Source organism: Xenopus laevis, chromosome 6L (genome assembly GCF_017654675.1).
Source record: "Xenopus laevis strain J_2021 chromosome 6L, Xenopus_laevis_v10.1, whole genome shotgun sequence".
Classification (NCBI taxonomy): Eukaryota; Metazoa; Chordata; class Amphibia; order Anura; family Pipidae; genus Xenopus; species Xenopus laevis.
The window spans coordinates 128,276,784-128,304,166 of record NC_054381.1 but is presented as its reverse complement, the minus strand read 5'-3'; the positions used below and the strand labels follow the sequence as shown (position 1 = coordinate 128,304,166).

The window sequence follows — 27,383 nt, the reverse complement described above, 5'->3', positions numbered from 1 at the left end:
GTATGCAGAAATAAAGCCGCAATTGAAATTGCAAAAGGCGTCCTTCGGTATACTTTGGTCAGCGCTCTGCTTTCATTGTCAGAATCTTCGGGCGAGTTGCCGAAGTCTCGCGAGAGCTAGCGTCCAACAACGAGACGCAGAGCCGTGGTGAGCTCCGCCATCGGCGCCCCGTATTACCAAGAAACGCTGTTCATAGCAGTAATCTGCAATGCAAAGTACTCTATATAGCCCTATTTAGAGAATGCATTGTGTAACTAGAACTCAAAAAACAACTGTGCTGAGTTTTTACTTGAGTATTTTTGCTGATTCTCAGTTGTGGGTCTACAGCAGGGACCCCCCAAACTTTTTTTTTTTTTTTTTTTACCTCTGAGCCACAATCAGATAAAGAGCTGGGGAGCAACGAAAGTATAAAAAAATTGACTGGGTGGTGTGAAATAAGTGCTGTGATTGGCCATTTGGTAGCGCCTATGTGGAGTACATCATACAAGAGGCTCTGTTTGGCAGTACATCTGGTTTTATGCAACTAAAACTTTCTCCAAAGCAGGAATTAAAAGATAATCATCTGGTTGAGGCCACTGGGAGCAACAGCCAAGGTCACTGGTCTACAAGTCGGTGGCAGTTCCAAGAGTGGGCATTTTCAAGCATTTCTCATGGCATTTCACAAAGACATAATCACCAGTGTTGCAACAGTGTACACTTTACTTAGAAAGAACATTGCGGCTTTTGCACAAAGAGACAATGATCCAGTTAAAGATCCAGTTATCATATACTGTCCCCTTATACAACTATATGATGCAGAATTGATGTAGCACTCCAGCCTATACTCACCCCTTTTAATATTTTATTTTAAAGTGTGAACTTTTAACATAACCTGCCGAAGTTCCAAGGTCAGGCCACAAAATATAAAAGAAATAAAGCTTACACCACCAAAGAAGTTGGAAGAATCTGAGATCTGAGTACTTGAAACTCTCAATCCAAAACATGATTCATCGGGACAGGAGGAACCACACTAATTTATCGTTTTTCCATACTAATGGTCTCGTCTAATGTTCTGGGCTAAATTTCTTGATACTATCTGGGTGTTTTCAGTTCTAATGCTAGAGATTAAGTTAAATTTTCTCTTTGGTAATATTTCAGCAAATATTTGTTGTAGTTGGCAGCTATTTTTTGGGCTGTTTCTTTATCTACTTTGGAAATATGTGTAGGGTTAGGAGCAGGTCAAGAGTAACTCCTAATGGTTTCATGATTTTGTCAGTTCTTTAAGGATTATGCCTTCTAATATACTTTTTAATAACATAATTCATATTCTGTGTATATAAATATATATATATAGCTATATTTTCTCTCTGCAAAGCAAACATAGTACTTGCTCTTTTCTAAAGAGCAGGAGCAACAGCCCTTTATATCTGGATTATTACCATGAACCAGAGCAAGACTATATAACCAATGTCAGAGGAGTTTGGCCTTTTTATTTTTCCACTATTCAACAGAGAAGTTTTACACATTTTATTTAAGTTAGTGCTGTAGACACAATACCAGTTCCATTGCAGGTGTGTGTAGGAATATCATAATAGAAGATGTAGAGCTGTCTTTTTTTGTGTGCTTCTTTTTATATGTAAAAAGCTTTGGGCTTTTTTTTCCTCTCTGTGATTGATTAGTTTTAGTTGGGGGACAGAATAATTGTGTTTCCTCTCTTAAACTGAACAAAGGGTTTGCTGTTCTGGGGACTTTCACCCCTGGAGTTTTAGACAGCTCAGCTAGCATCACAGTAGCAGTGAGGGACTCTAACTCAAGTTCTAAACTGAAGAGAGGGTTTGGTTTGATGGTAAACTGGGGTCATATTTTACCATTAACTTATCCCTTGGGCTAAAGTTTCTAATGAGTAAATTGCACTAGGGAAGTGGATTCCAAGTCAGGGGGTAGCATCCTACGAATTTTTCGGATTTGACGACCGAATTGCTTGATTTTTTAAGGTTATTACCCAAAAACCCATAACCTAGCACAGATCACAATATCTTCAAATTGTAAAAGGGACATCTCCCATTGACTTGTACATGGCATTGACAGGTTAGAGATGGCAAATTTTCAGATTTGCACTTTTTGCAGCTTCGGGTATAATAAATCTCTAAAGTTTTTTTTGTCCCACAAACCCTGACCAGAAAAAATGAGGTTTAGTAAATAACTCCTTAGAGAAAAAAACCCCTCAAATTGGGGATGAGAGATGTATTATGCCCCAAAGCAGCAAAACATCAAAATCCTAAAATACTCCAGCTAAAACCTGTCAAATTCGTGTAAAAGTCAATGGCATTTGAAGATGTTTTTTGCCTTCACAATTTTAGGGTGTTTTGGGGGTGTTTAACACTGGTTTTTGACTAAATTTTAGTTTTTAAGCCTATGAACTCAAAAAATACATGAAAGTTCAATTATTAGTAAATTAGGCAAATTCGTGGATGGTCGAGTTTCTTGTAAAATATAAAAAAACAAGTTTTAGCAAATAACCCCCTTAGTGTGCAAAAACATCTCAGGATTGGCCACAGATGCATCCCTTAAAAGTAAATCTAGAAAAACAATCTCTATAATAGTGCTACACCAGTTGCTGATCTCCCAGATAAGAATTCCAAATGAGAAAGTGCTAATCCCTTGGGAGGAGTAAAAGAATCATTAAATCTATACTCCGCATTAGAAATAACTAGAAAATATTTCAGGATAACTTTGAAAATAGTATTCAGAAGTTCCTGTGGCCCACAAATGTTGCTTATTTTGTAGAACAGAAGTTAATGAATGTCATTCTGTTACTGAATTGTCTTTTAAAGATTGTAAATTTCAAATGTTAAATTATTAGAATTTTTGAAGGCTAATGAATGAATAGGTTTGATACTATATAGTTTTATAGTCACTGAGGAAATATTCATGTTTATATTTATTTATGTTATTGCAGTCAAATATACCTGAGCCAGGATTTTCATCAAGGAACTGGGAACCACTTGAACCGAGAGAGATCAGAAAGTGAAAACTGGTATATCAACAAGCAAGATGAAACCACAAAGTGAGTCTGCATAGTTACAATAATAAGGAGAGACAGCAGAACTCAAGGGATCGCTGAGCTTTCTAAACTGTTCCAAGGCAGAAATATTACATGAGCTTGAACTTTTGTAAAGGATGACAGAATGAGACATTGATAGTCTAGATTTGACCTTGGGTTTGGGAAATGTTTAATGTTTTTGTTTTCAATCGTTTTGAATTATTCATTCTTGTTTTTTGGCACATTCTGTGCTGAAGTTGGAGGAAAGGGAACCCTGGTAATGCAAGAAAGCTGGGGCCCCAACCACAGCTGGAAGTTCAACAACAGCCTGAGAGCCACATTTGGACACACCTGGAAACAGTAATGCATCTTCTTTTATTTCTTCTTCTTTTTTTTTTTTTTGCACAATTGTTTTCTTCAATTCACAGTGGTCTCTCTGATACTGGTAAACAGGGAAAATGTCCTCTCTCGTCTACTCTAAAACTTTCCATGGGAAATTAAAGTAGAACAAAATGAAGCAAATCTGATGAGGGTTAAGAAAGAAAGAACATAAGAAAAAATAAAAAAAAAATATACAGTAAGCTACAAGAATATCAGGGTTACGCCTTGTTGTCTGCTTTTTTAATGTATCGGCAGCTTTTCTGATTGCTCACAAATAAAACTGGGTGTGAGTGCCCACAGGGACACCATGTACCCACACTGTTCATTGAAATCAGAATATTCTAACTCTGTGACTAGTGTCTGCCCCCACCCAGCTGCAGTTAGAGTACTCAGCATAATTTAAGTGCAAATCTATGAAAGTGAGTACAATGTGCCTCTGTGTGAGCATTCGTAATAACTGCAGTCACAAATAAAACATAGATATACATATAGCTTTAGGGGGAAACAAGGACACCTGCAATAGATAATTTAAGTGAAGCCAAAATTGTATCAATGTTACCTCCAGTTGATTGGTAATGCCAGTAAAATAAGATGGATATATCAGGAATTTTTTACATCTCTAACAGGGCAGCAATTTTAGGAGGGCGGTCTTTAGGAGGGAGGTCTGCAACTGCGCTCTCTGGACTAGTGGCATGGACCCCCCCTGACCCCCTCCGGCGCTGAAAAGGAGTGCCGTGGGGACCAGGATCGTCCCTGCTTATAGGCCTGCTAAAATACACAGCTCCTAAATAAAGAAGAATATAGAGAATATGCTATGACAAGAAATCAATATAGTTTCAATAGGAAGCAAATTAAAAGCTTCTTTTGTTGCATTATGGGGATGATATATCATATGTGGAAGGTTACCTGGTGGTCTAGGGAACCGGCGGGGACACCTGCCGCGCTGATCTGGTCCCTCCAAATGTTTCTCCTCTTATGGCGTGCACGGCCCGTTGTTAAGTCTAATTTAATTAGTTTACTGGGTGTGATTTGTCTGTATTTATCCTGGTTTTGATCCCTGCCTGTCTGACCTTTTTGCCTGCCTGACTATTCTTGAACTCCACCTGTACCGACCCTGGTCTAACTACGCTTTATCAATAATCCATAAGATCCTGGTGCTGCCTTCCATCAAACCTTGTTAACGTACATGCCCCTTTACCTGTTCAGAACATCTACTTGGCTCCTCTCAACTTTAAGACCTGGTGGAATCTGAGTAGCTGAGGGCTCCTCCTGAAGCCAACGGTGGCTGCTACAGGCAGTGGATTGAGCTGTGACCAGGGAGCTTAGCACTTGTTCTGAATTTATGGAGCCGTATACAACAATATGTCTTTCCATAACAAAAATTAGTGCCCTTATGCAATACCTAAATATATTTTCATAAAAAAGGTGGGTCACCTTTAAGTTAACTTTTAGTATGTTATAGAATGGCCAATTATAAGCAACTTTTTAACTGATCATCATTATTTATTTTGTATAGTTTTTAAATTATTTGCCTTCTTCATCTAACTCTTTCCAGCTTTCAAATGGGAGTCACTGACTCCATCTAAAACCAAATGCTCTGTAAGGCTACAAATGTATAGTTATTGCTACTTTTTATTACTCATCTTTCTATTCAGGTCCTCTCCTATTCATATTCCAGTCTCTTATTTAAATCAATACATGATTGCTAGGGTAATTTGGGCCCTAGCAACCAGATTGCTGAAATTGCAAACTGGAGTGCTGCGGAATAAAAAGCTAAATAACTCAACCACAAATAATAAACAATGAAAACCAATTGCAAATTGTCATAGACTATCACTCTCTGCATCATACTAACAGTTAATTTAAAGTAGAAGGAAAGGTCAAAACTAAGTAAGCTTTATCAGAAAGGTCTATATGAATACACAAGTAAACCTTCAAAGTAAGTCCTCTGTCAAAAGAAACACCACATTTCATTCTTTCTTTTGTGTACACATGGGCTTCTGTATCAGACTTCCTGCTTTTTGCTTAAACCTTCAGGGCTAGGGTTTGAGCATGCTCAGTTTGCTCCTCTCCCCCTCCCTCCTCCTCCTCTCGCAGCTGTAAGAGAGCAGGGAGAGACTCAGGTGGGAAGTGATGTCACAGCAAGTTAATATGGCAGCTGTTATAATAAACAAACTGAAAAAGTGCCTACAGCTGTTTACTCAGGTATGGAAAAGCATTCTAATAAATAAAAAGGGTGTTGTAGCCAGGCCTGGACTGGAAATCGAAATAGGCCCTGCCATTCCAAGTACGAAGAGGCCCAAACAGCCCCCTACCAGCCCAAACAGCCCCCTACCAGCCCACTATATGGTAACTTTCTATGGAACCATACAGCAGCCCCTCTGGCATTTGCCAGAACCCACAGATTGCCAGTCCGGACCTGGTTCTAGCTTGCACTGTTGTGGCTAATCTATTGGCAATAAACTGCCTTGTTAGCTTTCCTTCTCCTTTATGGGTGAACAAACCCTTTAATAATCAGTATATATGCTGGGAGGTGTATTTCAACGACAATTGGAGGACTTCATGGTGGACACACAAGTTTACATCATAATTAGAGAAGAAGAGAGAATTCCAGTCATGCTTTAATACACAATTACAATCCCAGATCTAGGTAACCTTATTAACCTTCCCAAACAAAAAATATCACCCTCCTCCTATGATTAAAGGGCACTGAATGGTGGTGTCCCTGTATATTATGAATAAATGATCCATGTATGTTATGAGGCTATTGAAAATACTGTAATTTCTTGATGGTTTTTTTTGGTACTTAGAGCATTTTTTGGTGTGTCTTGGAATAGCTCATGTGCTGTGAATAGTGGCTAGCTGAGCTTATCAACTGAATAATGACAATTTATGGTGTGTAAAGTACCTAAGAAATAAGATCTTATCCCTCGCTGCAACAAGAAAATAGTTTTTTTAGTACACAAGGATTACATTACAAATACATAGCCAGCAAAGCACACTGGGCCATTAAACACCCCATGCTTAAAATGTTGTTAAAGAAACCATTATCTTTTTGGCTGCATGCTGTTTTAATCGCATTTGACTTGTCAGTTTGACAGAGACCACGCACCTATGATGCAGTATAACACTTAAAACTAAATGAGATACTATTAGAAGGTACTTTTACCTGCAACTATGTGGTTTAAACACTTGTTCTTTAGTAGCAGAGACTATAACACATTATATTGAACCTGTTTGGAAAGGTACAAATATATCTTTCTTCAGCAGGGAAAATACATTTACGTAAGAAAACAAATAAGAAATTTCTTGCTATTGCCAAGTCACACAGAACACTGCTGCATATCAATCTTCATTTAGATATTTGTCAGCTGAACCTATTTGGACTAACCTTGTAAACATTTTATATTGTCATCAACCCTGTTTTTGTTTAGATGACAAAGATATAACATTTTATGCTTACAAAGAAGAATACATTTTCTGGGATTAGTCTTATCTTTCTTTATGGCAGGGTCAATACATAGGGGCCGATTCACCAAGGGTCGAATATCGAGGGTTAATTAACCCTCGATATTCGACTAGGAATTGAAATCCTTCGACTTCGAATATCAAAGTCGAAGGATTTAGCGCAAATTCTGCGATGGTACGATCGAAGGATTATTCCTTCGATCTATTAAATCCTTCGAATCGAAGGATTTAAATCCAACGATCGAAGGAATATCCTTCGATCAAAAAAGTTAGCCAAGCCTATGGGGACCTTCCCCATAGGCTAACATTGACTTCGGTTGCTTTTAGCTGCCGAACTAGGGGGTCGAATTTTTTTTTAAAGAGACAGTACTTCGACTATCGAATGGTCGAATAGTCGAACGTTTTTTACTTCAAATCCTTCGATAGTCGTAGTCGAAGGTCGAAGTAGCCCATTCGATGGTCGAAGTAGCCCAAAAAAACTTCGAAATTTCGAAGCTTTTTACCTTCGAATCCTTCACTCGAAGTTAATGAATCGGCCCCTTAGAGTTAATATAGAGTTAAGCAGCATAGTTCTGCATCCTGTCATCTCCCACACATACTTTATTTGATTGACTGGGTGCTGCTTGCCTGTTGCTGATTTAATAATAAGAGAAGGAGAGATAAGAAACCTTGGCTGAGGCATGGTAGAGAGAAACTTTGACTATTAAAATATACACATAACTGAAATGTGAACCAGTAATATGAATTGCATTATAATAAAATAGTTTTAAAAGGATCTTTCTATAGAGAGAAAGGAGAAAGTAACAATCAAGGGTACTGTTTCTACTTTTATCTCATAAATAAAATAGTTTAGTTATGTGAAAACCATATTCTTGTAAATCCCAACACAGAGATCTACAGTTATTGAGTTAGCTCCTTAATATGTAGTTTAGCAATGTGCAAGAAATACACACAGATAGTGATGGGCGAATTTATTCGACAGGCGCGAATTTGCGAGATTCGCCGCCCGCGAAAATTCGCCCGAAAAAAATTCGGCCGTCAAAAACGGCCGCCGGCGTAAAAAAAACGGGCGGTTTTTGCTGTTTCACGAATGTCGTGCAAAATTCGCTAATTTTCCGGCGAAGCGAAACGGCGCAAATTCGCCCATCACTACACACAGATGTCACAATTGAAGCACAATTGTATTATTAATTATAATGCCTTATGCATGAGGTAGGAGTGCCCAAAACCATGCCATTAATAACCCCCTGTCGGTTTTAGGCCAGTTTTCTGTAATATAATATTGGGACTTGCTATTAACCTATATTAAAATGAGATTTTGAAATAGGGGCATGGGGTGATCCATATGTGGGAGATCAGAATGATACCATTCTCATGTTACAGTCCCCCAGGAACCATCCCTCCTAACGGGTGGGTATAAGCTGGCCCTGTTTGGTATCATTGGGAAGTCTGTGATCTTCTCATAATGAATATGTCAGTTATGATGATGTGAAGCCTATAGAGATATGGATCCTTTGCTATAATAATATATTTTCACATAACTGTCCCCCCTGCAGCTCTAGGATGACAGCTCCTTTCCTTGATCAACATTTCAAATGGATTGACTGGTCCAACATCCTTACCCAAATGGTGGAACTCCAAATTGTCTCTGAAGGCAAATATGGATATCACCGGAACTAGAGGTAGGCAGAAGAGGCAGCTGCCTAGGGCACAATAACAGGTGGTGCTGGGCTGCTACGTCTAAAACTTCTGCCTAACCCTAGTCCACACCTCTCAGTCTTACTTTTTTACCTCTTCAAACCCTCCTCTCTCTTGTTGCTCTCCCTCCCCTCCATTGCTGTCCCCTTCCTCCGTCACTCACCCCCTCCCTCACTGTCCGTCTCTTCACTGTCCTTCACTCCCCATCCGTCTCTTCACTCACACGAGCGTCAGGGGCGGGGATTGTCAGCCAGGGCGGGGCTTGCCAGCTGGATTTCCTGGGATGGCCGGCCTGGCCCGGCCCTGGATACAGGTATCAAATCGGTTATCCAGAAAGCTCCAAATTACAGGAAGGCAATCTTCCATAGACTCCATTTTAATCAAATAAATCAAATGTTTAAAAATGATTTCCTTTTTCTCTGTAATAATAAAACAGTACCTTGTATTTTATCCCATCTTAGATATAATTAATCCTCACTGGAGCCAAAACAATCCTATTGGGTTCAATGAATGTTTAAATGATTTTTTAGCAGACTACAGGTACAGAGATTTAAATTACAGAAAGACACCTTATCTTAACACCAGGTCCTGAGCATTCTAAATAACAGGTTTCATACCTTACAGCATTTATAGCTACTTTAGGGCTGGTAGAGTGAGCTGTATGCTTGATACATCATTTATAGGCTTTGATTTTCTTTCATAGTTACTGGTAAACAACAGCTGAATGGCCAGAACAGTGGTCCATCACTGTATACAGCCATATGCAGCCAACACAACAATTTTTAACAGTTTTTCCACATTTATTTTATGTATGTTCCAAGGTCAAATGCCGTACTGGTAGTAACCACTTACTGACTTCTCTTCTTTGACAGATGCTTAACTTACTGTTCCACTGCCGCAAGAAAGCAAAACATATTCACTGTTATTCCAGGTGTTTTTTAAAACCCGATTACCTAATCATTGGTTTTAATGTTTGAACAATTCACAGCACAGATCAAAATGTTTGAGTGATTATGTGCATTTAAGGGATTGAAAAATCAGGTACGTAACCTCTTTTTTTCACATAAAAAATAACTTTAGAGCCTTCTGTATAAGCTGTCAAAATAGGAAAATCAGTTGAATTTGGCCAAAGTCCCGTTTTTTTATCTACATCAATTTAAAAAAAAACAGAAAACTTTATTTGGACAAAATTGTTTAATTTTGCAGATATTTCAATGTTATTTTATTGTAATTTTTTTAAATCCCCCTTGTTTCATAATATTAACTTTTAAATGGCAACTTTAATGAAAAATGTTCTCTTTTCCAGATCTGGGGAAAGCAATTTCATCTATTTTATTTTAAGGATCAATAAGCAGGAAAAGAAAATCACTTATAGATGGTCTTTGAAATGGTATTGATTGGATAGCATTTCAGTTACATTTCAACTATTTCTTTTGATTTTGAAGTCTATTAAAAGAGAATTTTATAATTTAGAATTACTTTACTTATCAATCAGGATGTTTATTATCTTCTAGTGTGACTGTCAAATACATTTCCCTAGCAACTAGAAAGTGTTTTGAAATACTAGTTTAACTTTTTTTTTCAGTTTCTTACAATGTTTGTCAATTCTTACTCTTAAGCTGGCCATAGACGCAAAGATCCGATCGTACGAATCAACGTACGATCGGACTTTCCCATCTGCCGACCCTCCACTAACCATTCAGATCAAAGTCTTTACCATTCCGATCAAATAAGAACAGATCACCCAATGTTCTGCCCCTGACAGCAATCATATGATACTTATGTCTCACAACACTAGTGACAGTCTCCCACTGAAAATCGTACGATCGGCAATACACGCAGAGATATTATCGGCAGGCGACAGAAATTTTCTAACCGTCTGATCGACCAAACGACCGATCTCCGATGGACGAAAAATGTCGGGACTCTCCACACATGGTCCGAAAATCGTACGAATCCACGATTCGTACGATCGGATCTTTGCGTCTATGGCCAGCTTTACCCTCATGTAAAACCCAAACATTCATGGGGCTGAATAGAAATGTAAATGTAAACAGCAGTCACACTTGACAAAGAACCGCTGTTCATTAGGTAATGTACTTTATAATGGGTGACTTGCCCAAGGCTGTTGTCAATGTGGTTCTAATGGCACCCACTGATAACTTAGCCCAAATCACCTCCACATAGAATTGAAATGAGGTTGCGTGTACCTAGCAAACTAAAACAGGCTTTAATGGTACTTTAAGTTCAGCACATGTCCAACAAAACACAGGCCAGTTTCCTTTGCAATTAATGTGTTTCTTTGGAAGATAATTATCAAGGAAAGGTATTGGATGCAAAAGGGCAGAAGTTAGGGAAGGAGTAAGTCTTTCAGGCAGGAACTGTTGTGCACACAGGACACATGAGAAGATAGAGGGACAGGACAGTGACGGAATTAGGTGGGGGCGGGCCCTGGTGCGGGCCGTGCAACCGTGCCCCGCCCCCCACCCTCATCCGTGCGGCGCTGCAGCCGACTCCAGCCAGCGTGACTGCCGGGGGGCCCTGGCGCAATTGCACCCCCTGCTCCCCCGGTAGTTACGCCACTGGGACAGGATCAGGGTAATGAAGGCGCAGAGTCAGGGGCAGGCCAAATAAGGAGGAGGACTGGGGCAGAGCAGTGCAGATAAAGAGGCAGAATCAGCAACAGAGTGAAGCAGGATGGAGTGGGCAATAAATCTGTGACTTGGATGGGGTGGGGACGTAGAGGGCCAAAAACTGTTGGTAGACAGAAGTAAAGCAGAATGAAGAGTCTGGGACAGAAAAAGATTGTGCAGGTGTAGAGCCAGGTCAGGATGGAGTGAGACAAGGAGGACTGGTGCAGGTCAGGAGCAAGAACCAGACCAGGGTAGTACAAGAGTAGGGAAGAGGAACAGGATAAGAACAGAACTAGAATCACAGGAGCCAGGGAAAGTGTCTCAGTGCTCAAGTAAGACCAATGCTCACAGATGTGAGGAGGGCTTGGCTTTTATAGGGCAGGGTCAGCCCTGATTGGCTGACCCCAACCCACCAATGAGCATGCTGGGACCCAGATGAAAAGGAAATGGCTGCTCTCAACCAGAAGGTTCCTGGATCAAACCCCAGCAGAGCTTGATAACAATTATGCATTGAATTGTCTAATGCAGATTTGTTTTTTTTTAAAAAAATTTGAATTTATCATACACTGGCTCTTTAAGAACTCGAATTCGACTTTTTGTCACCCTAAACCTGCCGAATTGCTGTTTTAGCCTATGGGGGATGTCCTGGGATCGGTTTGGAGTTGTTTGCTACCTTTCTGACATTCGTGTTTTTTTCCCGAGTAGTTTGCTGGTAGATACCATTGACCCGAGTTTCAAAAATTATAATTTTTTAATAAATTGCAATTGGAGTTCATTGGAGTTCTAAATAACTTACAATACTTTACCAAACACACGAAAGCGTATTTAATTCACATCAGTGATGTAACGTTTCTGGGGCGGACCCCTTCGTCAGTCAGTTTCAAATAACTCCCATGAACTCGAAATTCAACCTTTGCTAAATCTGCCCCTTAGTGTGTATCTGTAGCAGGAGTGGCCAGGACATTGATCGCGGTATACCAGTAGATCCCAGTAATGTTCCTGGTAGACTGTGACCTGCCAGCTGCCTAGACCAGAGAGGAGGGGACATGGAAGAGACTTGAAGGATTCTGCTGCCGCTCCCACTGCTGGTGAAGGCCTGTGCATTCCACAGGGGATGCACGGTCCCTTAGTAAAGATGGCCACCTCAACTTCATGGACTGGAGATAGTATAAGAGTAAGTGAGCGGCAGTGGCGGAAATGCATGGGGTGCATCGGCACCAGGTCCTGTGCCCATACACCCTGATGGGTCCCACAACCCAGGAGAGGAGTTAAAGTTTGTCCAGACCGTCTGGTACTCCATGTCACCGGCAGAAAGACCAGTTCCTGCAGACAAGCGTGCACCTCCATTGACGTCACGCGCAAGGACAGGAGAGAAACAGCAACCCCCAGCCAAATAGTCCCCCTTCTTTATCAAGATCCTTCTCACCTGTGAGCCCAGCAGGGCCCCCCAAGGCTATCTTCACCCCCATTAAAGGGGCCCTGGACGGAGCAGATTTTGCTCTTTTCCTGCTGGCAGATTTGACTTTCCCACAGCTGGAGATCCCGGCTCAAAGGTTTGCCCTCCCTGCTCATGCCTGTGTGGGGCACTAAGTTATTGTAAGTGGGCACAAAACTCCTTGCACCACAATGGATTTTGGGTCATGTGCTGCACAGCTGGACAGATGCATAAAGAGGGGACAGTTCCATTAGCCAGAGCTGAAGGGGGAAAGTAGAAAGGAACAGGTGTATTAATTAATTTGGCGCTAAGCACTGCGCGCATCCAAATGTCATTTCTCCCATCTCTCTCTCTCTCTCTCCTGTCTGTCTTCTGTCTCTCATTCCCTCTCAGTCTTTTTCTTTTGCTCACACTTTTTTTTTTCCTCTCTGGCCGCTGCTGATGCTAAATGAAGAATGGATGAAAAGGCAGATAGTGGCATAAATAAATGAGAAAAATAAACACTAGAGACAGGAACGTTAATCTTTTAAATTTAGATTTTAGATTTAGATTTTGGATGGAAAAAAAAGATGGAAAGCAATTGAGCAATGTCTTTATTTCTAGTGTAGTACTGTAGTATTATAACCATTTTATGGGCTTGGGATACTACGGTAGATGGCCCACTATTTTTATCATGGTAGATCTCCTGATGGGGGCCAGGTGTCGAGGGTAGATCCCAGGGTAACAAAGTCTAGGCACCCCTGATCTATAGGGACTAAATTGACATATTGACTACTTGTGTTGTCTTTGGAAAGTTGCATCAAGCTGTTTTTTATTACAAGCAACATATTTTTTTAATTGCATATCTTAATACCATTGAGAATGATGTAAGATATTTTGAACACCACTGAAATCCTCTTTCAAATATTCTAGTAAATCTTGACTGAATTATTTAATGTACAGTTGGAGCAAATTTTATTTTTGCATTACACAATAATAATGGGTGGGTCACACCCAAACCTAACCCACCCTTAAAAATCTGCATTCACCCAAGTCCAAATTCCCCCCTTTGCTTATTTAAACCCAACCAGCTGTTGACATTATGGAGAGGGAGGGGCCCTGTCACAGACATCATCAGTTTAATGATCAGGGGCAGAACCCAGAGCTATGGTAGCAGGTCCAGCAGCAGGGCTGCCATCAGGGGGGGGCACAAGGGATACAGTCGTACCAGGCCCGGGCCTAAAGGGCTGTGCTGCACTTTTTAAATCAGCTGGTTCCCCCTTGATAGAGCCAAAGTGCCAAAGACCCGAAGCTGGGAACGGAGCCGAAGCTGTGGAAAGACCCAAAGCCACGAAAATACCCAAAGTTAAAGTCCTGGAGCCGCAAAAAGAAACAAAAGAAACCCACGAAGGAAGAAGAACCACAGGTAAGTTCCACTGAACACCAAGGTGTGTTTTTTTTTTATTTTATTAACCCACCAATGTAATATTTTTATACTTTATAGGCCCCTATCCATAATTTTTTATCCACCCCTGACCACAAATTGTAATTTTAATTTGTAAGGGGGGGCCTGGCCACCATTTTTAAAATAAAAATTCTATTTTTTTTTTTTACTTTTAATGGGTGGATGGCCACCATTTTTTTTTATATCTTGCAGGGGGGAACCTGACCACCAATGTGTTTTTAACTTGCTGGGAGGAGGCTGGCCACCAGTAAAGTTGTTTTTAACTTTTATGGGGGCCCCTGACCACCAATTTTTTTATTAACTTGTAGGGGGGGCTGGCCTCACGAGGAAACTTCGGGCGACTTAGGAAAACAAAGCTCTCCGAATGTCACCCCGCCGGTGATATACATTCTAGATTTATAATCTTAGCGTCACCACCCTTATAGTCTCAACCATCTGTGAAATTCATTCTCAAATTAACAGCAGAATCATGTCTCCTACACAAATGGAAAAATGGTCAACATATTTTGCATAAGAATAATAAATGGTAAAAGACTGTAAAACACAAAGTAGTACAGCAATACAAGGAAACTGATCCTATAAAAATATCAGCCCCCCCAAAAAAAAAGAAAATAGTAGTAGTGCAGAAACCTATAGCAACTTGATCTAGCCAGAACATCGGAAGCTGTACCCCTTGTCATACCTTCCTAACTTCAATGGATGTGGTCCAATAAAACAATGAAACGCAAGGTCAGTCTAAATAGTCCTATGAAATTGTTTCCTACTCTCCTGTTGAGATTGAATGTGATAATAAATATTATGGGCACACTCCAGCTTCATAAAATCAAATAAAAGAATTGGATAGATCCACTCCTTCCATCGTTCATCAGGCATACAAATTAATATCATCTCGTGCAATACAATTTGAAATGGGCTATATTCCTTATTTGCCTTCTCCTCCTTATGAAGCTTAGTAGCAGCTCAATGGTTTCTGTAGTATGTATTGTTATGATATGGGACTCTTGTACTAAGCAACACTCACATCAGCTTTGTAGCAGAAATGATATTGTTCTTTGGAAACTCCTTTGAAGTACTTTGCTGATTCTTCAGTCCCACGCTGCCACCTGCCAAATGCATCAGTGGCAGATACCCAGAATACGCCAAGTGGAACTTGTTTCTCCTGACATACTTGTGGCATAACATAGATAAAACTCTGTGCTGTCAACCCACTGGAGGATTGCCAAGACGTAGTGACATTTTCAAGCTATAACTATTATGCCATTGGACTTTATTTTTCTTCTAAGCTGGCTTTGTTCCAAAAACCACTTTTATTACAAATCCTCAAAATAGGGTAAAATTTTGGGTGAAAGAATCACAAGTGCGTTCATGAAGTCCTTAAAAGAACAGCAACATGAAAATATATATAGTTTTTTAAAGTAATAAAAATATAATGCAGCGTTGCCCTGCACTGGTAAAACTGGTGTGTTTGCTTAAGCAACACTACTATAGTTTATATAAATAAGCTTCTGTGTAGCAATGGGGGCAGCCATTCAAAGGAGAAAAGACTCAGGTTACACAGCAGATAAGCTCTGTAGAACATAATGGTGTTATCTGTTATCCACTATTTAACCTGTGCCATATAGACTTATTTTCAATTTCCACCATTGCTACACAGCAGCTTGTTTATATGAACTGTAGTAGTGTTTCTGAAGCAAACACAGTTGTTTTATCGGTGTAGGGCTACTTTAAAACACTTTAACTTTTTGGTGTTACTGTTCCTTTAAGACCTACCTTAGTTGTTTGTTGCTTTTTTGTCATGACTTTTAATATACACAATGCACATGGACTCAAAAGGGAGACACATTTATCAAAGTCCAAATTTATCTCAATAATTTCTGAAAACTACTCTGACAAATCCGCACAGGTTTTTTTCTCATTATTTATCAATACACTTTGCCGTAAATTTTCTTTACAGGGAAAAAACTCGCAAAAATCGTGAAAAAAACTAAATCATACAATTTTTTTGTATTTTCCACCAAGAAACTCGGATTATTACACGAAACCCATCGCAGATCTAGATAGCTTTGGGAATTCTCTCATTGACTTATATGCAACACCGACAGGTCTGAGATTGCCGGATTTTCCATCCTCGGGGTATAATAAATCCCCCAAAAAAATTTCGGCTAAAAAATTTTTTATAGTAAAAAAACACGGGTTTTTGGCATACCGAGTTTAATAAATAACCCCCTAAAAGTGGTATATTCTGTAGCTGACAATATTTTGGTTATATGAATAATTTATACTACAGGATATATAGGATCTGTTATATGGAAACCCGTTATCCAGAAAGCACCGAATTACAGAAAGGCCGTCTCCCATAGACTCCATTATCCATAATCAAATAACATAATTTTTTTAAAGATGATTTCCTTTTTCTCTGTAATAAAAAAACAGTACCTTTTACTTGATCCCAACTAAGATATAATTAATCTCAATTAATGTTTAAACGATTTTCTAGTAGACTTAAGGTATGAAGATCCAAATTACGGAAACTTCCCTTATCAGGAAACCCCCAGGTCCCGAGAATTCTGGATAACAGGTCCCATGCCTATACTACTATACAGTACATGATATTTGTTTGCATTGCTTAAGTCTAGGAAAATCACAGACATTAAATTAGATTTTCTAATCAACTATTTGAATGCAAGTTTCTTGGATGTTGTGGATTTCTAGACTTGCAGTGATTGCTTCTTTAAATATACCACCCCTTAATGTATGAATTCATTAGCTAATAACATATCGCAATTGGTAAACTGAAAAATGCATGATTTTTGCACAGTTTTTTCCCATGATTAATTATGCTGCTCATGCTAATTTTCCTACCCACTGCCAATAATAATTTAAAAAATTGAACAATATTGCAGTTTCAAAATTCAATTAAACAAATGCATAAATGATTCACTTGCAAGCCTGCCAATATTTATTGTGAATGCTACCATCTGTTTAATCATGTTTATTTCTTTTCAGTAGCCATGAAGCCTTCTGTTTTTTTTCACCATATAAATGCCCCCTTTCCCCTCTAATAATCTAGTTATATTTGACCATATGTTTGTATGCTGAGGATGTTTCAGGCTGGAGCAAGTATAGAATATCATCATCTTTATGCAAAAAGTGCACAAAGAACTGTATAATTTTTTTTTTATTAAGGGAAAAGACTTCAGCCCATCAGCTTTAGGGAGAAACTTTATATAAACCAGGCATTGCCAGTGCATAACCTTGTCTGAGCATTCTTGCTTCTTTTTTATTTCTATGAAACAGTTGTAACATCAAGGAACATAGTAATTGTGTAAATTATGAAAATATATTTTATTTTCTGTACTGAATAAGAGTCTCCGGCAATTCAGAAGGGTTGACAAGTCCATCAATATCCTTGCCCTTCACAACTACAGGTATGGAATCCGTAATCAGAAAGTTCAGAATTTTGGGAAGGCCATTTCCTATAGACTCCATTTTAACTCAAATTTTCAAAATTATTTTCTTTTCCTCTGAAATAATAAAGCCGTATCTTGTATTTGATCCTAACTAAGATATCTTTAATCCTTAAAAAAAAATCATACTGTGCTTGTTTCTTGTGTAATTGGTTTTATAGTTGAGTTAAGGCATGGAGATCCAAATTAGAGTAAGATCCCTTATCCGGAAAACCAAGGTCCCAAGTTTTCTGGATAACAGGTCCCATACCTGTACCAACATCCCCCTGTCAATGTTTTGCTTACATTTTACTGTTCAGCAAAGATATGGGTTAATTTCTCCATAACCATATAACAAACGCCTATTGAAGAGATGGTTCACGTTTAATTTAACTTTTGATATGTTACAGAATGGCCAATTCGAGGCAACTTTTCAATTGGACTTTATTATTTACTTTATGTAGTTTTTTAATTATTTGACTCTTTCCAGCTTTCAGACGGGGGTCATTGACACCATCCAAAAAACAAATGCTCTGTAAAGCTACAGATGTATTGTTATTGCTCTTTTTGATTGCTCATCTTTCTATTCATATTCCAGTCGCTCATTCAAACCAATGCATGGTTGCTAGGGTAATTTAGACCCTAGCAACCAGATTATGGAAATTGCAAACTGGAGAACTGCGGAATAAAAAGCTAAATAACTCAAAAACCACATATAATAGAAAATTAAAAGTATTTTCAAATTGTCTCAGAATATGACTTTCTACATCATAATAAAAGGTCAATTCAACGGTGAACAATATACTGCATTCATGCCTTTAGGCTTCAGAAGATGATTTTTTCTATTCCTGACTATTTATTTATTTATGTGTACAAGTATGAGATCCATAATTTGGAAACCTGTTATCCAGCAAGCCCTGAATTCAACAAGGGCCATCTCCCATAGACTTTTTAAAAGTAATTTCCTTTTTCTCTGTAACAATAAAACAGTAGCTTGTACTTGATCCAAACTAAGATATAATTAATCCTTATTGGAACGTAGACAAAAACAAATACTGACCAATTTAGGAGGTAAAATGACCCTGATTGTTAGATCTTACAATCTAAAATAAGAAGAGGTTATAAGACATAAGGTGAAAGATCTAAAGTTAGCAAAGTAAGAGATGGGGAGCTCTTAGGAGGCGGCTGAAACTTAGAGAAATTCTGTTGGAATCGGAAGGAATTTACAGAAAAGGTTTGGTGCACTAGAGAAATGTCAAATGCATGCACTGTATATGGAAAGGTAGTGGGTAGGGATGGAGGAGCAGACCCTAAGAAGAGCATAATAAGCAGTTTGAGGCATATTTGGAAATAAGTTATTAGATATGGGGTAGACAGAGATGTGAACTGCTTTAAACATCCATCAGTAGTTTGAATTTTATTCTGAAGGTTATCACATTAGATCCCATGAAGGTTGAAGAATATGAGGACTAAACACACATAGAGATCAAAGGCTAGTTAGCTTTAATGGTTATGGATAATTCATATTATGCCAGGACTCACGGAATGCCCTCTCTTTAAATATGACTATAACCTAGTATCTCTGCTTTAAATTGCACGTTGCTTTGAGACACGTGAATCCATAATGAAATTGTACAAATAGATCAATATCCTGACTCATCAAGGTCATTACAGATTTAGAAATAAATATGTAATCCTTAAAATCCGCTTAAGGGTTTAAAGTATTTGCCAATAACAGATTTTGACTTTTATGTGTGTTTTAGCGTTATAAAAACTAAACTCCAACCTTTTTCTTTAAACATGACCTACATCATAACCTCATATTTACAGCTGTCGAAGCATACCATACTTTCTTCAAATTGTTGAAAAGCCAAAGTGAAATGAATCCTTATGGCTTGTGCATTTATAGGTAACTGCATTGTTAGTTTAAGCTCCTCAAAAAGAATGGGGCTTTTAGAGATGTGAAAGTAGCTGGGAAGATCAATCTTAGCTTCAATGTTGTCGCTGCACATGTGTTCATGACAGGAGTAATAAAACAAGCTCATGCTTTTGGTGCAATATAAATAAAACCCATTCTTGGTTTATAGAGTTTATGTGCACAACAAAGTATAGAAATGAGAGCTCTACTGTGATCAATCGATTGGATTCACCCTACCACTAGCACTATTGTTTAATACTGTTATAACATATCAGTATATGGAGACACCAAACAGTTGCTAGAGTGTATTTACTTCAAGATGTTAAGGAGATTTTTATGTGCATAAAAATAAACCTATTACATTTGCAGACACATGTAAAAGCCTTCATACAATCATGAACATGTTCTACCTCCATTGTCCTTCCCTATGTTCATACAGCTGATGATGAATGATGACCAATTTACTCTTTCAATTAATTACAAAACCAACTAAGATTTCTTTATTTAAATCAGCAAAACCATCTTTCTTTAATATCTATCAAAACTTTGCAGACAAATTTCTTGAAACCTCACATATAGACACAACTTCTAAGTTAGTTGTATAGCCATACATAAATGTCTGAGAAAACACAGGCCCTACAAGTCTCACAAGTGATTAAGTTTCCCTACATGTAAATTAAGGGGGTTATTTATCAAAAGTCATGTGAGCTTGTTTAGACCTCGAATGAACTCGAATGTTTTCTAAGAAAAAACTCAAATCAGTGAGTTCAAGGTTAACGATTCAATTAATTGAGTTTTCGGGGAAAAAAACTTGAATCGCTCGTATTGATCGAATTTTTGAGCGAAACTCTACAAAAAAGACTCGAACATCATGAAGGCTAATAACATCTTCAAATGGTTCAAGGGACCTCTGCTATTGACTTCGATATGACCTTGACAGTTTTTAGATTGTATCTTTTCGGATTCAAGCAATTTCCAGGGTCGGGTATAATAAATCTTTAAAAATTTTAGTTTTTTTTTTAACTTAAATCTGCCCCTAAAAACTGGTTGTTACAAAAAATAAGAGTGCAAAAACCTTGGGATATCTGGTGAAACGTTTAAACTTCTGTAACTGCCTTTGATACTTATCACATTTCTCTGCCCTGTGTAACTAAGCAATACCAAATTTTAGCTGGAAGCATTCCTCTTATCCAGTGATCCCCAACCAATGGCTCGGGAGTAACATGTTGCTCACCAACCTCTTGTATGTTGCTCTCAGTGGCCTCAAAGCAGGTGCTTCTTTTTCTATCCCAGGTGTGGAGGCAATATTGGTTGCATAAAAACCAGCTGTACTGCCAAAAAGAACCTCCTGTAGGCTGCCTGTCCTCATAGGGGCTACCAAATAGCCAATCACAGCCCTTATTTGGCACCCCAGGAACTTTTCTCATATTTGTGTTGCTCCCCAACTGTTTTGCCAAATGCACTGAATTCAATAGGTGGTTTTAGTTTTTCTCGTGCCAAGTGCAAAACACATTACAAAATTCAAGAACAGATTTAAGTAAAATGTTTCCACTTATGAACTTTGCTGCGAATATGTATTAGGCGAATAATAAATCAATAATCCCTAAGGATAAACCTCCATAGTAAGATAACATTACAATACATTTTTGAATGCATTCGTCTGTCAACAATACAAAAACAATACAAACAATTCAAAAACGCAAGAAGGAAAAGCTGCAGCATTTTCTATAACGTAGATACAATTTCTATTAGAAGCACCGAATCCAGGATTTGGTTCATGATTCAGCCTTTATCAACAGGATTTGGACGAATCTTTCTGCCCGGCCGAATATGCAAATTAGGGGCGGGGAGGGAAATCTCGTGACTTTTTGTCACAAAACAAGGAAGTAAAAAATGTTTTCCCCTTCACACCCCTAATTTGCATAGGAATGTAAATCACACTTTCCATCCTCTTTTACACAATACTTTTCTGCGCAGAACCTTGTACACATCTTTTATAGAAATGCAAATTAGGATTCGGATTTACAGTAGTTCAGGATTCGGCCAAATCTTTTGCGAAGGATTTGTGGGTTCAAGCAAATCCAAAATAGTGGATTCGGTGCATCCGTAATTTCTATAAAAGATGTGTACAAGGTTCTGCGCAGAAAAGTATTGTGTAAAAGAGGATGGAAAGTGTGATTTACATTCCTATTGAGGATATGAGTAGTGATGGGCGAATTTGTGCCATTTCGCTTCGCCGAAAAATTTGCGAATTTCGCGCGAAATTCGCGAAACGGCGAAAAATTCGCGAAACGGCTAGTTTTTGACGCCGGCGCCCGTTTTTGACGCCGGCGCCCGTTTTTTCGACGCCGGTGCCCGTTTTTGGCGCCAACGCCCATTTTTGACACCGTTTTTTTCGGACAATTTTTTTTTTGACGCCGGCGAATTTTTGCCGCGAATTTTCGCGGGAGTTTCGCGAATTTATTTGCTGGCGGCGAATCGCGCAAATTCGCCGAGAATTCGCGCCTGGCGAATAAATTCGCCCATCACTAGATATGAGCATTAAAACTCTTTCTTTTCAATGTAAATGCATGGAACCTACTTCTCAAAGGAAAGGATTTTATCACCTGTGAGAAAGTTAGCACAATATTTTATTTCACAAATCACTATTCCAGTCCATGGGAACTTCTAACTGAAGCTAGTGATAAAGTTAGCACATGCTCTACAATCCAGCAAAAGCGTTGGAAAAGTTCCGTGGTGGGTGGCTTGAATATTGAAACAGAAGTTTTATCCCACATGTGTTAGTTTGTATTCCCTTTTATTGCTTCATAGATTCTACTAGTTTACAAAGGCAGCAAACAAATAATGAATTTCACAAAAAGCCGTTCATAAAGTCCTAGAATATATATGGAACTCACCATGGGTCAGATGCAATGTGCAGACATTGGTACAATTTCCGAGGGTTTCAAGGAAATAGGAACACATAGGGGATTATTTACTAATCTCCGAATTTATCTCGTCGGGCTTTTTGGGGCTTTTTATTTTAAATAACTCAAATTTTTCGAGTTTTACTAAAGCCTGATGCCTGCAAAAAGCCGGAATCCGAAAATCCACCATCTCAGACCTGCCTAGCTTGTATAAAAGTCAACAGTAGAAGCTTTTTAAATGATAAATAAGGTCTAATTGGGTATGGGAGTTTGGTCGTGGTTTTTTAAATAAAATAATGAGATAAATTCAGATTTTAGTAAATAACCCTCCTCGTGCACCATTTTGTGTGCAGTGCTGTGAGCTTTCTGTTACAGGTATGGGGCCTATTATCCAGAATGCTCAGGACCTGGAGTTTTTCAGATAATGCATCTTTTCATTATTTGGATCTTCATACCTTAAGTCTCATGTAAACATGAATTAACCCCAATAGGCTGGTTTTGCTTCCAATAAGGATTAATTATATCTTAGTTTGAATCAAGTACAAGGTACTGTTTTATTATTACAGAGAAAAAGGAAATCATTAAAAAAAATTGTATTTCAATATAATGGAGTCTATGGGAGACAACCTTTGCATAATTCAGAGCTTTCGGGATAATGGTTTTCTGGGTAACTTATCCTATACCTGTGCTCCATTTGATTGCTATTCCAGCAGGAATATGTGCAGGTTCTCCCAGAATGAAGTTAATATGAATGTAGGTTTGCATCTGCTATCTCTGTAAGTTGGCTAGTCACTTATAGGGTAGGGATGTAAAAGATTCTAAGCTAGACAATGCTAACATACAGTATGCTATCCTTTGCAATGTCTTATACTTTCTACATTATGTATAAACAATAACCACAATTTTTCTTAGTTGTGTCGTGTGGCTTTACTCTTCCTTCGAGAATATTAACTAAATAGTGGGGGAAAAGAAAATTTGATAGGGCCTATGTGTTTTGGCAGTAGTAAATGCATTACTTACAGTATGTTTAATTTTAACTAGGTTACTATGTAAAAATTTAGTAATGATGAGAAATTACCATTTGTAAATTGCTGGCAGAAACTCATCAATATAATAGGCAATTAGCTGGAAGACCAGCTCGTCAGTAGTGGAGATGGTGTCAATTAAACACATGTCCTACTGAACAACTCTATAGTCTGAAAGCAGTTACTGTTTCATATGGCTTTGTTGCTGATTGTAATAGTGATACTCTGTTGGTAAAGTCAAACACGATTAATATATTTATCATTACACTTTGGCCACTGTAGAACCCATACCCGACCTGTAGCCGAAACCTGCAACCCGCATTCTTACCTGATTGGACATGCTACTCGGACCCGCGACCTGCTGACCATTAAGAATCAGGAAGTCATTGTAAACCAGAAGTGACATAATCGGAAGTAGGCATGATCAAAAAAAAAGGAGTAAAACAGGAAGTGCTGTCATTGTAAACCGGAAGTGGCATCATCGGAAGTAGACCTGATTAGAAAAAAGGAGGTTTAAATCACTATTGAGAAGAACAGCGGCCCAAACCCGCAAACCCGAAGAACCACTGACCCACATCTATACCCGGAACTTCTACACGCAGGGTACTGCAGGTTTTTGCAGGTAACCCGCGGGTACCCACGGGTACCCGACCCGCTGCAGGACTCTACACTGTAGTACACTGTTTAGTTTGAGCATGTTGATGAAATGTAATTCTTTCTTGTTGGTGGAGAAAATGCAGAGTTAGACGACTCCTTAACTGAATTTGAGATTTGGTATATCCCTAATTAAAGCTAAATTTCAACCAATATCTATGCCACATATATACAGATATATAAAGCTCTTTTTCTAGGATAATAATGTAAATGAACTAAAACATACAGATTTTTCCAATCAGAGCAGGAAGTCCAATAATGGAAACACATAGCTATATTAAATTAAAAGGCTGAAGTATTTCAGAATAAGAAGTGAAATCTTTTAGAAATCACTTAGGAACACAGTCACCATAAATGGCATATTCACATAATTCCTCCAGTGTCCCCTAAATAAACCTTTATTTGTTTTAACGCTTCATAAAAAAAAAAAGTTTGGAATAAATCGGTAAAATAAAAATAATATTTTAACAAGACTTTAATATGATGCAGGCGAGGATTTATTAACCACAGTTGCAAGAATATGAGTATGCTGGAAACGAAGTAGAAGAAACCTTGCCAAAAATACAGTACATTGTAGTTCAAAAGGTAATGGCTGCAAATGACTGATTTCTTTAAAAGGACAGATGGCAGGAGTTTGGTAAACTGAGTAAGTTCACATGAAATAAAAATATTAATAACTGCAATTTCACAAGAGAGGGAAAAAAATCAAATGAGAAAAGATAAAATATACTTTGTAATAAAGGAAGTAGAGGAGAGCAGATATTGAAAGCTTGACAGATGGCTGCTATACAATCTCATTTCCAAAGACCTGCATGCTGAGAGCGAGTGGATCAGCTGTGTTCCATATTGAGAATCCATCCAGCTTAATTGTAACCATAGAGTATAGCTTTTGAATCCCACAAATGAATACAAACTGCATGTTGCCGGAAGATGTTAGTTTTAGTAAATACACCACAAAATATATAGAGCTTTGCTTTACAAGTTATATTTATGTCATGGGAATTGGGCTGGGAATACAAGACGGTTGCTGCTCTCTTGGAATTGTTATACTTGTGGATAATATTGATGTTTTGGAACCATAAAAAACCCTTTTCTTTTAAGAGAGCCTTATTGGGAAGCCCCTTTTCTATAATAAATAGATTCGGAAAAACATTCAGTCCAGCAATCTCATTGTGTTATTGTGACTGGAATAAGGAATTTGTGGATGTCCTAGGATTTTCTATAAGTTATACAGGTATGGGACCTGTTATCCAGAATGCTCAGGACATGGAGTTTTCAAGATTATGAATCTTTCAGTAATTTGGATCTTCATACCTTAAATCTACTAGAAAGTTATATAAGCATTAAAGGAACAGTTCAGTGTAAAAATAAAAACTGGGTAAATAGATAGGTTGCGCAAAATAAAAAATGTTTCTAATATAGTTAGTTAGCTATACATGTAATGTATAAAGGCTGCCGTGACTGGACTAGTGATGTGCAGGCCGACCCGATACCCGAGGGTCGGGCGGGTTTGGGTTAACCAGCAGTGCTCCTCGCGGGTGGTGGCGGGTGCGGGTTGAGCTTTACTCCTGCTCTCCCCGCCCGCCACTTTCAAATGCCGGCTTCCAGGTTCTGGTTTTGTAGTCTCGCGTCTGCTCGCCCGCCCCTTTTGTGTCGTCATTCTGACGTCATCGGCGGGGTAGGTCGGCGGGTCTATAAAAGGACCCCGGAAGCGCGGGCGGCAGCAGGGCGGGTTAGGGTCGGGTGCGAGTCAGGAAAACCCTGACCCGCACATCACTAGACTGGATGTCTTACACAACAGTTAAAACACTACTTTCTATTTTTCAGCTCTCTAACTCTGAGTTAGTCAGGGGGGGCACATGGGACATAATTGTGTTTGCAGCTACACCAATCAGTGGAAACCAAGAGAGCTGCAAAGCAGGAAGTAGTGTTCTGGCTATTATATTAGACATCCAGTCACTCCAGTCTTTATACATTACATTTTTGGCTAACTAACTATATTAGAAACATTTTTTATTTTGCACAGCCTATCTATTTACCCAGTTTTTATTTTTATACTGAACAATTCCTTTAAATAAACCCAATAGGCTTTTTATTTGGATAAAATGGAGTCTATTAGACATGGCCTTTCCACAATTCAGAGCTTTCTGGATAACAGGTTTCCAGATAATACATACTTTCTGGAGGTATAAGTGTGCCAGTGACCTTTTGTTTTATAGACAGGTGAGTTTTGCTAGTGATTTGCATATCAGGATAGGATTCAACTGGGCTCTCCTAAGTCCCCAGCATCCACACCTACTTCTTTCCATTCTATCATATGTGCCAGGAGCCACACACAATGAAGTACAGAGATACATGGTGACGCTTATTGCATGCATGGGTCTATAAATAAAAGGTTAGCAGGTTTCTAAAAAAAAGACAAAGCTAAAGCCATTAGTGCCCCAGAGAGATTACATCCATTTTATACATAATATGCAATTAAAGAACAGGGTAGGCAGCTTATTTAATTATGGAATGGACAGTTAAATATCCTGAATCCTTGATGCTGATTGCTTAAGCTCAAATATTTGTTTGATTGTTCCTGGCTCTACAAACCCAGATGATTTACACAATAGTGTCTGGGATATAATTGTACTGCTCTGTTACACTTATATCCGTCCTCCGTGGAGTCAAAATGCAGTTGTGAGTGGTAGGGACCCTGTGTAAGGGTCAGGGCACACGCTCAGATTCGGGGAGATTAGAGGCTCAACGTCAAATCTCCTCTTTTTCAGGACGACTAATCTCCCCGAACTGCCTCCCCTGTCTTCCTGCAGGCTAAAATGAAAATCGAAGGCGGGATGGCACTCGGAGCAATTCATTTTCCGAAATTTGCCCGAAGTTTCCTCGTGAGGCAATAGTGGGCGACTTCAGAAAACAAAATGCTCCGAGTGCCATCCCGCCGACGATTTCCATTTTAGTCGGCGGGGAGGCAGTTCGGGAAGATTAGTCGCCAGGCGACAAATCTCCTCTTCTTCAGGGCAACTAATTTCCTCAAACTGCCTCCCCTGCCTTCCCGCCTACTAAAACTAAAATCACCAGCGGGATGGCACTCAGAGTGATTTGTTTTTCTAAGTCGCCCGAAGTTTCTTAGTGAGGCAATTTCGGGCGACTTCGGAAAACGAATCGCTCCGAGTGCCATCCTGCCAGCGTCATTTTAGCCAGGGGGGAGGCAGTTCAGGGAGATTAGTTGCCCCGAAGAAGAGGAGATTTGTCGTTGGGCGACTAACCTCCACAAATCTGCCTGTGTGCCCTTATCCTAAAAGTTAATTTACAGACAAGGTTATCTACAGAGTGTGGGATTAGAGGAGTACTGT

The 27,383-nt window shown here is 39.0% G+C and overlaps 1 long non-coding RNA gene across 1 annotated transcript; it reads left to right on the top strand.

The window, feature by feature from the left end:
* The first annotated feature begins 10,456 nt into the window (after window positions 1-10,456).
* On the top strand, window positions 10,457-24,486 carry LOC108719290. The gene is made up of 3 exons (XR_001936199.2): window positions 10,457-14,042; window positions 17,448-17,509; window positions 23,659-24,486. It is a non-coding gene; the product is annotated as an uncharacterized LOC108719290 (long non-coding RNA).
* Window positions 24,487-27,383: the final 2,897 nt, after the last annotated feature.